Here is a 12,015-nt window from a genome sequence, read left to right on the forward strand (position 1 = left end):
GCTCGAGCTCATTAAGGAGAAATAGTATCTTGGAAACTAGGTGTGTAAAACATTGCTACTTTCTGTGTATATTTATCTATTTGTTACCAACTCCAAATATCTATATCTGCTTCTGTGTTCTGAGTTCCCACAGTTCAACCTCAGATACATCACTCAAACTCATGATTGGTCTCAGCATGGTGAACAGGGATTCTTTTTTTTGTTTGTGACACTTGTTGTGAGTTGTGAACTTATTGATAATAAAATGTTCAAGTATAATGTCAGTATAATGCATACCTAATTAGCCTGATACAAAAAACAACAACATCATCTTCTCTCAAAACCCGCTGCACTGTGTCTGTTCCCTATACCCATTTGTACCCAGCTCTGGGCTATATTCAAATCAAATGCAAAGCTAGATTCTCTATAATTTCATTTTTCCAAGTTCAGTGGGTGCCTTAAACGCCGAGCTTGTTAAGGATAAGGTACAGAAGGACTGAAACGCACGCATCGGTGTAGGAGGATCCTGTTTCACACTTGGTTAATCAGCAAAAAAATGTGCTGAAAAGAGAGCCTAATTTTATTCCGAGTGTGTGATAACACCACCCTACAAATTACATCTCAATGCCGGGCAAGATGCCTATTAAAGGACTGAGGAAAATAGAACAGAGGCCGGCGAGGATGACAGGTATTTTCTGTTCCTCTGTCTCGCTTTTGGCATTCTATGAATATGCATGAGTCGTTAGTCTCATGTTTGTGCACTCACACTGTGCAACATTGTGAGAGCAGTGTGATGTTATTTCAGGTCAGCAAACCGTCCATAGTTTAATCTTGATTCCTTCAAGATGGTTATTTAGTCACTGAAGGGATTTCAGCAGCTGGAGCTTGATCAGTTTCAACTGAATGATAGGAAATGACCCAACAATTAGACTCCCACTGGTGGGTGATTTCCCCCATAATGCTGTACTGATTTTTTGTTAGGGGTCAGAATGGTGCCGGTGGTTCCCATCTAACAGGATTTAGAAGTCGACAGAATGTTGTAAAATGACATTCATTGACAGAAAAGGGCCTGTAGTAGCTAAAGATGTTGGCTGCTGATAAAGACACTTTAATGCAAACTGAAACCACAATATCAAAATCCATCCAAACTGAAACCACAATATCAAGATCCAGGGGGAAGCTCAGAGCAAGACAACATCAGCAGTGAAAACTGTGAATTTTTACAGTAAGTCCCAGTGCAGGACAGTAAGTACATCACAGCATGTTTAAGTAGATTATGCTTCTATTATTGGGCTTGCCTTAAGAGCCTATGTGTTTCTTACTACACCCTTGATGTGCAAATCTACCACAGTAAAAACGCTATTAAATAATTGTCCATGCCTACTCATTTATCAGGGCTTCTATCATGACCGTCATAAATTGTCATCCCCTTTCCCAATACATGTACACAGTAGGATAATATATTGAAACTCTAAAGCCACAGTGCATTTAATAGGACAATACAAAAGCAATGCACTTGCCAATAGATAGATACAGTTCAGGATGTACCATGATTCTTGTTTCTACAGAGTGAGCTTTGGAAGATGTGTCCATAAGAAGTGTCCTATAATATCTGATACATTAGGATTTCAGTGGTGAATAAAGCTGATGTACTGTACTGCAGACTGCCGGATGTGTTTTTGCATTGTATTGTAAACACATCACACAGAAAATATGTACAGAGTACTGTTGACTTAGCAGTTCAGACCTGGTCAATTATTAATGATAATGTTTGTCCTGATACTGGAGAGCAATACTTTTTGTGTACTTTTTACAATACATACTTGTGCATGTATACTTGTGTGTGACGAGACTTCATGCCCCTGACGTAACAGTGTCCAGTTTCTTCTTTTCGGATCCTCCGATCTGATTTTTAGTATTCATCCCGATGTCCTACCTCGGGCTGGAGTTCAAATAAAGACCACTCTGTCCAACTGACGATGGTTCCAGATGAACAGTCTAAAGATCTATCGAGTTACTCAACAACTATTTGGTCACACAAAATATTGATTGATTTGGATTTTCTGTTCATTTACTTTCTTTTACGTTAAATGATAAAAAATTAACTATTAACACTTTTAATTTTAAAAGAATTCTTATTTTACAGCATATTTTCACACCTGTCTAAAACGTTTGCACAGTACTGTACATAATAATATATAAGATATATACATGCAAAACAAAGTGATCATCATTAATTGTAATCATTTAGTATTTATTTTAATTCCTTTAGCGTAATTTCAGTTCATTTCATCCTTGAATAAACACATACACATCTGTATACTGTATATACACACAGAGGCATATGCACAAACACACACACACACACACACACACACACACACACACACACACACACACACACACACACACACACATATATATATATATATATATATATATATATATATATATATATATATATATATATATATATATATATATATATATATATATATATATATATATATACATACAGTGAGGAAAATAAGTATTTGAACACCTTGCTATTTTGCAAGTTCTCCCACTTAGAAATCATGGAGGGGTCTGAAATTGTCATCGTAGGTGCATGTCCACTGTGAGAGACATAATCTAAAAAAAAAAAATCCAGAAATTACAATGTATGATTTTTTAACTATTTATTTGTATGATACAGCTGCAAATAAGTATTTGAACACCTGAGAAAGTCAATGTTAATATTTGGTACAGTAGCCTTGGTTTGCAATTACAGAGGTCAAACGTGTCCTGTAGTTTTTCACCAGGTTTGCACACACTGCAGGAGGGATTTTGGCCCACTCCTCCACACAGATATTCTCTAGATCAGTCAGGTTTCTGGCCTGTCGCTGAGAAACACGGAGTTTGAGATCCCTCCAAAGATTCTCTATTGGATTTAGGTCTGGAGACTGGCTAGGCGACGGCAGAACCTTGATATGCTTCTTACAGAGCCACTCCTTGGTTATCCTGCCTGTGTGCTTCGGGTCATTGTCATGTTGGAAGACCCAGCCTCGACTCATCTTCTATGCTCTAACTGAGGGAAGGAGGTTGTTCCCCAAAATCTCGCAATACATGGCCCCGGTCATCCTCTCCTTAATACAGTGCAGTCGCCCTGACCCATGTGCAGAAAAACACCCCCAAAGCATGATGCTACCACCCCCATGCTTCACAGTAGGGACGGTGTTCTTGGGATGGTACTCATCATTCTTCTTCCTCCAAACACGTTTAGTGGAATTATGACTTAAATGTTCTATTTTGGTCTCATCTGACCACATGACTTTCTCCCATGACTCCTCTGGATCATCCAAATGGTCATTGGCAAACTTAAGACGTGCCTGGACATGTGCTGGTTTAAGCAGGGGAACCTTCTGTGCCATGCATGATTTCAGACCATGACGTCTTAGTGTATTACTAACAGTAACCTTGGAAACGGTGGTCCCAGCTCTTTTCAGGTCATTGACCAGCTCCTCCCGTGTAGTTCTGGGCTGATTTCTCACTTTCCTTAGGATCATTGAGACAACACGAGGTGAGATCTTGCATGGAGCCCCAGTCCGAGGGAGATTGACAGTCATGTTTAGCTTCTTCCATTTTCTAATGATTGCTCCAACAGTGGATCTTTTTTCACCAAGCTGCTTGGCAATTTCCCCGTAGCCCTTTCCAGCCTTGTGGAGGTGTACAATTTTGTCTCGGGTGTCTTTGGACAGCTCTTTGGTCTTGGCCATGTTAGTAGTTGGATTTTTACTGATTGTATGGGGTGGACAGGTGTCTTTATGCAGCTAACGACCTCAAACAGGTGCATCTAATTTAGGATAATAAATGTAGTGGAGGTGGACATTTTAAAGGCAGACTAACAGGTCTTTGAGGGTCGGAATTCTAGCTTATAGACAGGTGTTCAAATACTTATTTGCAGCTGTATCATACAAATAAATAGTTTAAAAATCATATAGTGTGATTTCTTGATTTTTTTTTTTAGATTATGACTCTCACAGTGGACATGCACCTATGATGACAATTTCAGACCCCTCCATGATTTCTAAGTGGGAGAACTTGCAAAATAGCAAGGTGTTCAAATACTTATTTTCCTCACTGTACATACATATTAGATGAAATGTATACATGCAAAACAAAGTAGTAATCAGTCATCATATTTATATAATTTAAGTTTCACACCAGGTAATTTATACATTTTATTTAATGTATAATGAAATTTATATATATTTATTTATGATATACAAAAGATATAATAACATCATGGAGAGAGAGAGATTTATTTATTTCATTTAGCTTCATTTTAGTTAATTTCATTTGCATCCGCATTTATATATATATATATATATATATATATAGCATATATTGTGTGTATATATAAATAAATATGTATTTATAATTAAAAGTAATTAATTTGAGCCGGATTTCAGTTCATTTCCTCCGTCAGTCACTTTCCTGCACCCTGAATCACACTTGCACACTATGCAGTATGAGTGTGTAGTACGCAGGGAGGTCGCGAGCGCCCTATGCAGTAGGTTAGTATGCGGCTTTGAGAGTGCGTAGGATCTGAGTCCCTGACTGTGTTTCTGCTCTTCTCTGGACGCGCAGCTTCTCTTTTCCCTGAAGGATAGAAATTTGGACTGATTGACGGAATTAACCCAGACAGGACATTGTTTCTCCAAGAGAACCCGGCTTGTTTTGGTCTTTTTCTACTTCTTTTTATCCCGGTGCTTCAACGGACCGAAGTGAGTAAACAGTGTGGACAGAAGTGAGAGCTAGCCGGGCTTGGTAGTATGCTAGGACGGCGAGCTAGCAAGCTAGTATTGGTCCTGGTCGGTTCGTGTGTTAATGTGTGTCTAGCGGTACTAGGTAGCGAAAAAAGTGAAGAATATGTGGGTGTTGGATAAAATATGCTTCAATGCACGTGTTTTTGTAGCTAATATGCACTCGGGTAGCTTTGCATTTCGGTGTTAGCCACCGATTTAGCTCAATAAAATCCAGGTTGAAGTTTTTTAACTAGCATGCTATCTCCTAGTTCCAGAATTTCTATGTTTCTACCAAAAAAAGTTGTACTTGCTGAGGAATCAGGACTTCTTCATGCTATCACATGTCAAAAGTCGATTATTAAAATGCTTTATTCCCCGAGTAGTAATACATGATACCATGTCGTTTCTATAGCAACAGCTCATTCATATGGACCTCAATGGCTCGGTATAATAAACATCTAAAACAGAAAACAGCAGAGAAATGATACATTCATGCTTTTTAATCCTTTTATGTTTACATCTGATGTCACGTGACGTCATTCAGGCGTTACTTAATATCACTTACGTTAGAGCAGCTGGTCCTTCTCTTATTTTCTGTCTACTTTCTGACTTCCCCGTGGTGGAAAACGTATTCAGCGTGAATAAAATAAACCTCAAACTTCTCAAGAAGTTGTTAAAATGTGTCACTTTTAGTTACACCAAAGTTTGTAAACGCATGACGATAAGATTTGTAGGTGTTTTTTTGGTTGACATCGCACCCCACCCCACCCCACATGTGCTTTTATAATAACCTTTACTCTTCTGTTAAAATGTTTCACTAGGTTTTGTGTCCGATACTGATGTAGGTGAGGTGAGGAGGCCTGGGGTGCAGACAGAATTCACATTCAATCATGTTCTATTAGGGTTGAGGTCAGAGCTTTAAAGCAGGAGATCTTCCGCTACAACCCATGTAAACCATATGTTTGTCATGCTGAAACAGGTTTGGGGCTGCTAGTTCAAGTGAAGGGACAATTCCATGCCACCGCATTCCAAGACCTCTGATACAATCGTGCGCCTCCAGCTTTGTGCAAACGGTTTGGAGAAGAAACACTTATAGCTGGAAAAGGCAGGTGTCCAAATACTTTTGGCGTATACACAGTCAGCCTCCAACTTACGGATTTTCGAAAAAGACGCAAGAAAACAAAACAAAACAAAGAAAATCTAAATATATTTAAGAAAACCTTCAAAATCCGCAAACGCTATTCAGATTTGACAATGCAGCAAACATAGGGAGGAGAAGAAGAAGAACGCCTGGCAGGCATGCATTGTGGGACTGAGACACGCAAGTCTCACTCTCGAACACTTTTCCGGTCCCTATCTATTTCGGAAGTCGGGGGGCTACCTGGGGTCGGGGGGCTACCTGGGGTATTTTGTATATATAATGGAGTATACACCATTCTTTGTGAATGAGCAGTTACAATAAAATGATAAATAAGAATGAACAAATAAGCCCTAATATCAAACAAACACTCCATCATGCTCCATCACACTCGAAACTGGTTACGATTGTTTATTTCTTTTATCGGTAAAGGTTATTTATTAAATATGTAATGAAAATGTAATGCGTTGACATTAATGGAAATAAAATACAAATTTTCACACGTTTTTATTTTTCCGTGAATCGCAGTACCAAATGATCCGCATCCTGGTTTTTTGGGGACACCTGCATTAGAGTATAGATACATCTAACATCATCTATTTTGGATTATATTGAAGCAGATTTAAAAAAAAAATAAATAAAAATAAAATCCAGTCTGCATGATGGCAGTCTGATGAATTTCCAGTACTGATGCACAGCAGAGTATACGTGACATGACTTTATATCATTTAGTATGTAATAACAGGTTATAAGTGCAGAGAGTCCATCTAATGCCTGTTCGGTAGAAAGAACTGACCTAAAACGACTGTACAAATATAAGAGGAAAAAGTTTGAACTACATCTCAGGTACTCACTCGGTTCATTTAATCTTCTGTGGGATCACGTGTCTTAGACGTAACCTGCGTAACGGTTGAGTGGTTTGTGTGATGAGCTGAATTACTGTGTGATCTTTCATTACATTTCAAGACCGAATAATATGCCTGCATCAAGCTAATATATGGCATTAGATATTCATTAAAGCAAACCGTTTAGGCTGGAGAGAAAAGGCATTCCGTGTCCTAGGAAAACGAAGGAACAATTAACCCAGACTCTAGAATAATCCGGGATCGGCTTCATGACAACATGGTAACATGATGCACTAGAAGAGTAGCATCAGGTTACCCTTGCCGACACTGACATGGTGGGGGCGTGGTGTTGCTACGCGTCAACCCTGCGCAGCCACATTTCAGGCATTTTTGAACACCGTAAAATCGATGACATCACTTCCTGGTGGACAATAATAGATAGTTTAATAAGGAACCTGGTGGTGTTGATCACTTTGACCGCCTTAAATTTTCAGTAACGTCTAGCGAACTTGAAGAGTTTGTGCTCAAATGCCTCAAATTTGTCACGCTTTCTACAATTTGCTGGCATCAGAAGGTGTCTAATTTTAGACTTGGACAACCAGATGTACTGTACTGTATGCAAATTTCTACCTACAATTTATGTTTCTTGCAAATGAGAGGGTTGGAATGCACCATTGTCATCTTTGTTGTTTTCAACGCATTGGCGGTGAATATGAGCAGGTTGAGGCATGTAGCTGTTTTGCCTGCTTTTTGAAGCTCAAAAAACGCTTTTTGTCTCATTTTATTTGCATGTTCTTTCATTGTCCACATGTTCTTGCATGCCGACTTGTTCATGAATGAACGCACACAAGCTGATCATATATAAATTAGGGTAATTTTAGTAATCGAGTATTCTACCGAATAGTTTATCGAGTAATCAAGTAATCGGATAAGAAGTACTTTTTTTTTAATTAAAGAGCAATACTAATAATCTAAAACAAAAGTAAGACACGTCTCTTAAAATTAACAAGTAATTTGTTTCTTTTTTTTTTAAATTACATTTTTATTGCTGAAATTGCAGCCTGTGAAAACTAAACCCATTTAATGCATTTCATTGCAAAATAAAATACAAATCGAAGAAAGAATCATAAATAAAAATACAAAAAAACAATTTTAAATTTCTATAAAAAAGCTAAATGCACTGTGTGGTGTTTTTTGTTTTTTGTTTTAGTTTATGATCCCAAACTTTAATCTTCTCCTCGCACCTCGATGTTTTCTCTCCGTTCCTCCATTTTTCATCCTGCAGCCTCTTCTGTGTTTACCTGTTCAGGGGTCTCATTTATAAACATGGTGTAGTTTCATCTTTGTTAACATTGTACATTAATCCTAAGGACAACCAAACTATAAAAGAACAAGTGTGGAATTATGTAGTATCCAAATTAAAAAAAACCTAGAATATGTTTTATATTTTAGATTGTCCAAAGTAGCTCCATTTATCTTTGATGAGACTTGCAAACTCATGACATTCTCTAATCAGATTCATTAGCTAGTCATCTGTACTGGTTTTAATTTCACAAGTGTGTCACGAGTTTATTTGTGACATTTCCTGTTTTCATAATGTATTTGAAGCTGCTAGAACTGCTGTACGAATCCATATAATGGCAAGAAACACTCAGGAAAGAGAAAAGACAGTCCATCATAACTTTAAGAAATGAAGGTCAGGCAGTGTGAAAAATCTCAAGAACTTCAAATGTATCCCCAAGTCGAGGTACAGTCTCTGAAACCATCTAACGAAGTGATGAAACGGGCCCTAATGACAACCGTCCAACAAAACAATGACCAAGAGCTACCTCTGCAGCAGAGGATAAATTTTGAATTACAAGCCTCAGAACGCACCAATTTACATAAATGCTCCTCGAGTTAAATTAACAGATATATTTCAAAATCTACTGTTCAGAGGAGATGGCAAAAGTCAGGCCTTGAATTGCAGTGAAGAAACCACTCCTGTGGAAGAACAAAAAACAGAAAGAAACACAAAGAACGGACAATAGATAAGTGGAAAACTGTCCTTCGGTCTGATTTTGTCAAATTTGAGGCCATCATATGTTTATAAGGTTCTTATTATTCTTATAAAACATCTATTATTTATTGGAGTTTTAGTAAATGGTATTGTTTCAAAAACAAATTGCTTTGGTCACTGACACCTTGCAGCTTTTCTGTGACTGTTCACTTAATGCCAAGACATTCTCCAAAGATCTTTTGTTTTTAGTTAACAGTGTAGGTTTTTTTTTTTTGTGTTTTTTTTTTTTTTTTGTGTAGTTATTTCAAACTTTACAAACTATTTGATATAACAGAAGTTTGTATTATTTATTACACAGCTTGTATCGGTTTTATGATCGATTTGTGGCTGAGCTAATAAACAGATATATGAGGCAATAAAGCAGGGATGTCCAAACTAGGCCCATGGTCCAAAGTGTGCTCCTGGCTTTGGCCATGCCGTATATGAGACACGGGTCTTAATTTCTTATTTAACATTTAACATTATTTTTGTACGGTGCAAAAATTCTTTTTTTAATTGAAATTAAATGTAAAAAATGTGATTTTTTTTTTTCCTTATTTTTTTGGATTATTGAAATAAACGCATGGGCAGCATGTCTTCTAGTTTGCAGTCAACTACCATTTTAAAAGAATACAGTATTCGTTGTTATTAAACTTAACATTTATCAAGTCCAGCAGCGAGAACATTTACTTCCATGCGCATTTAATTTCAGCCCACGGGTCTCGATCAAGAGTGATTTTGCCATCAACGAAACAGCAGAAATCTATACCTATGACTTTTTGCTCTGAATGAGGGATTAGCTCGCTGTGGACAAATTCCCAAAGCCCAAGTGTGCCTCTCTTACTGTTTGTGGACTGAATACTGCTGTCAGGACGTCCGACAGTTATAAAGCTTCCACGTGTCTGTGTAAATGTGTGACTAGCGTGCTCGCCCCCGCTTCCTTCAAACGGTTAATCAGCGCCTAGCAGCCGGTCGGTGACTTAATGTGGCGGTGTCACTCCATTCAGTTTACACTCTGTATGGGTTTTTTTTATGCAGGAAGTGGATGCTTTTTTTTTTACAGTGAGACTTGACTGTAATTGAGAGGGTGTTGTCTTTTCTTATGTGGCCTGTTTCGTTCCTGCATCGTAGAAACACTGCTCAGCAATCCCACCCTAGTATGAGAACACTGAACATCAGTTCCTTGTGTACAAATACTATCAAGAGATTAACTTGTAGGCTTTTAAGAAACAAGCAAACAAACAAAGGATAAACACGAGATTAAAAAATTCTACCATGTAAAAAAAAAAATGACTGGAAAAAGAGTCGCAAAGGGGCGGAAAATCTTCGGTAAATTTCAGTGTGCATGTGACTGATGAATGTTCAGGGCATATATTCAGCTGGTTGTTTTAACCAAGATTATCCTGCAAGGTTTCTTTTCACCTACATTTAAATTCCCTGTTATAGGCTAACCTGCAATTGTGTTTAATCCCATCAATTCCTGTCAATTCCCATCTATTTCCATGGAAAGTTTCCAGTCTTGAAAATTCCTGGAATTTTGCAACCCTAACCGGGGGAGAAAAAAAAAATTTAATAATATATATTATAATATATAATTTTTTTATATAAAAATATATTTATTTTTTATTTTTATATATACATATAAAAAAATATATATATTTTAGAAAATTAATTTATAAATTGTATTTATTTATTTATTTTTTGCAAAACAGATCCAGAATGGAAAAATATTTTTTTTTATTAAAGCGTTTACTATTAACTACTTAAAACAAAAAATTAAAGCGTAAACAAACCGTTTATGCCATAAACTGCCTACTTCTGTCTATTACAAAATATTAGCCATGAAATATTATGCTGTAAACTGGTCCACAGCATGTTCCTTTTCAGCTGAACATGAGTTGATGGAATGCCTGGTAAATGTTCCTCCATATCTTTTTTTTTGAGAGGAGAACTTTCCAAAATCTCTTTGATCCTCCAGAGGATTTCTCTGTAATCCTTCGTATTCTGGCGCCGGGGCTCGCTCTAATTACCACTGATTCCCTCTCGGTCGCTCCCTTCTGCTGAATCAGGCGCTTGGATTGGGCGGGGCAATCAGTGAGAGTGTATTGACAGGTGGCTGTTTCTGACCCTTCCTTTAATTACTGCTCCATATTTCTGTCACACACTCATGATTTCAGTGACGCTGCAAATGAAAATTCGAGATTAGTGATAACGGAAGAGTAACACAGAGCAACTTGATTGTTTTGATGATCATCATGGTTGGGGATTATTGAAAATATGGATTCTGATCAAAAAATCAGATGATTATGGAAACCCTATTGTGCCACATAAAAAAAATAAAAAAATAAATAAAAATCAATTCTGACTTTTTCGCAATTCCAAATTTTTCTTCTCGCAATTCCGATTTCTGATTTTATTTTTATTTTTGATTAATTTGTTACTCTGTGATCCGCGACACAATGGACAAAATCATAGAGGACTATTTTAGGCGTGAAACCGCGAGATCTTTTTGTTAGTGGAAGAATCGCATGGTATCAAACTAAGCCTCCGATTCCTGAAGAAAACTCTTTGTGGTTGCTGGTTATTAATTAGTTATATTAGTTTATAATAAAGACCAGTACAAACTCTCCCTGCTTCTTTAAGCTATTAATCTCTCAGCATACAACCTAAATTTCAGTGTAATGTATAGTATAAGTTTATCTTAGATTTGAGACGACCTTTTCTGTAAAAAAAAAAAAGAGTGTACACTTTGAAAAAATTGCATAAAGAGGTACGGTACTGTCCCAGGTTTAATAATAACTTGTGTAATAAATTTCCATTTATTACCATATTATTACAGGTCATATAAACATTAAAGGTCATGTACAGTAGCAGTACATCACTACATATTCAGAGATCTATAAAGCTGCTTTGTGGTGTCGTAAGATGCGTTATACAAATATCATTGATTTGAACGTTCACATTGCGTGTAAATACTTAAACGTTCTTCAGGGCTACGTACGAATTAATGATGGCAAATGTTTTTTGATTACAGTTGTGCAATAATTCCTGTACTGCTGCTCCGATGCTCCGTTTAGTGTTATCCTCTTTGAAAATAATCATCTTCTGAGACAGATTCCGTGATGTACTGGAGAGCTGTAAAATTGGGCTTCAGCTGCAGTTTGGCATGCTGTGAATTTTTATGAATCTGCTAATCTGGACGTTTTTTTTTTTTTTCCCTCTCTCTCC

General features: G+C 37.1%; 1 protein-coding gene across 4 annotated transcripts in view; it reads left to right on the forward strand.

Annotated features, from left to right (window-relative positions):
* Positions 1-4,482: 4,482 nt before the first annotated feature.
* The window catches only part of micu1 (mitochondrial calcium uptake 1), a 36,655-nt gene continuing 29,122 nt past the window's right edge, over positions 4,483-12,015 (forward strand). For all 4 annotated transcript variants that reach the window (XM_083540481.1, XM_083540482.1, XM_083540483.1 and 1 more), the window contains exon 1: positions 4,483-4,745. The gene's annotated coding sequence lies outside the window, so the exon portion shown is untranslated. The remainder of the gene's footprint in view (positions 4,746-12,015) is intronic.

The sequence above is a fragment of the Silurus aristotelis genome (genome assembly GCF_946808225.1).
Source record: "Silurus aristotelis genome assembly, chromosome: 4".
NCBI classification, from domain to species: Eukaryota; Metazoa; Chordata; class Actinopteri; order Siluriformes; family Siluridae; genus Silurus; species Silurus aristotelis.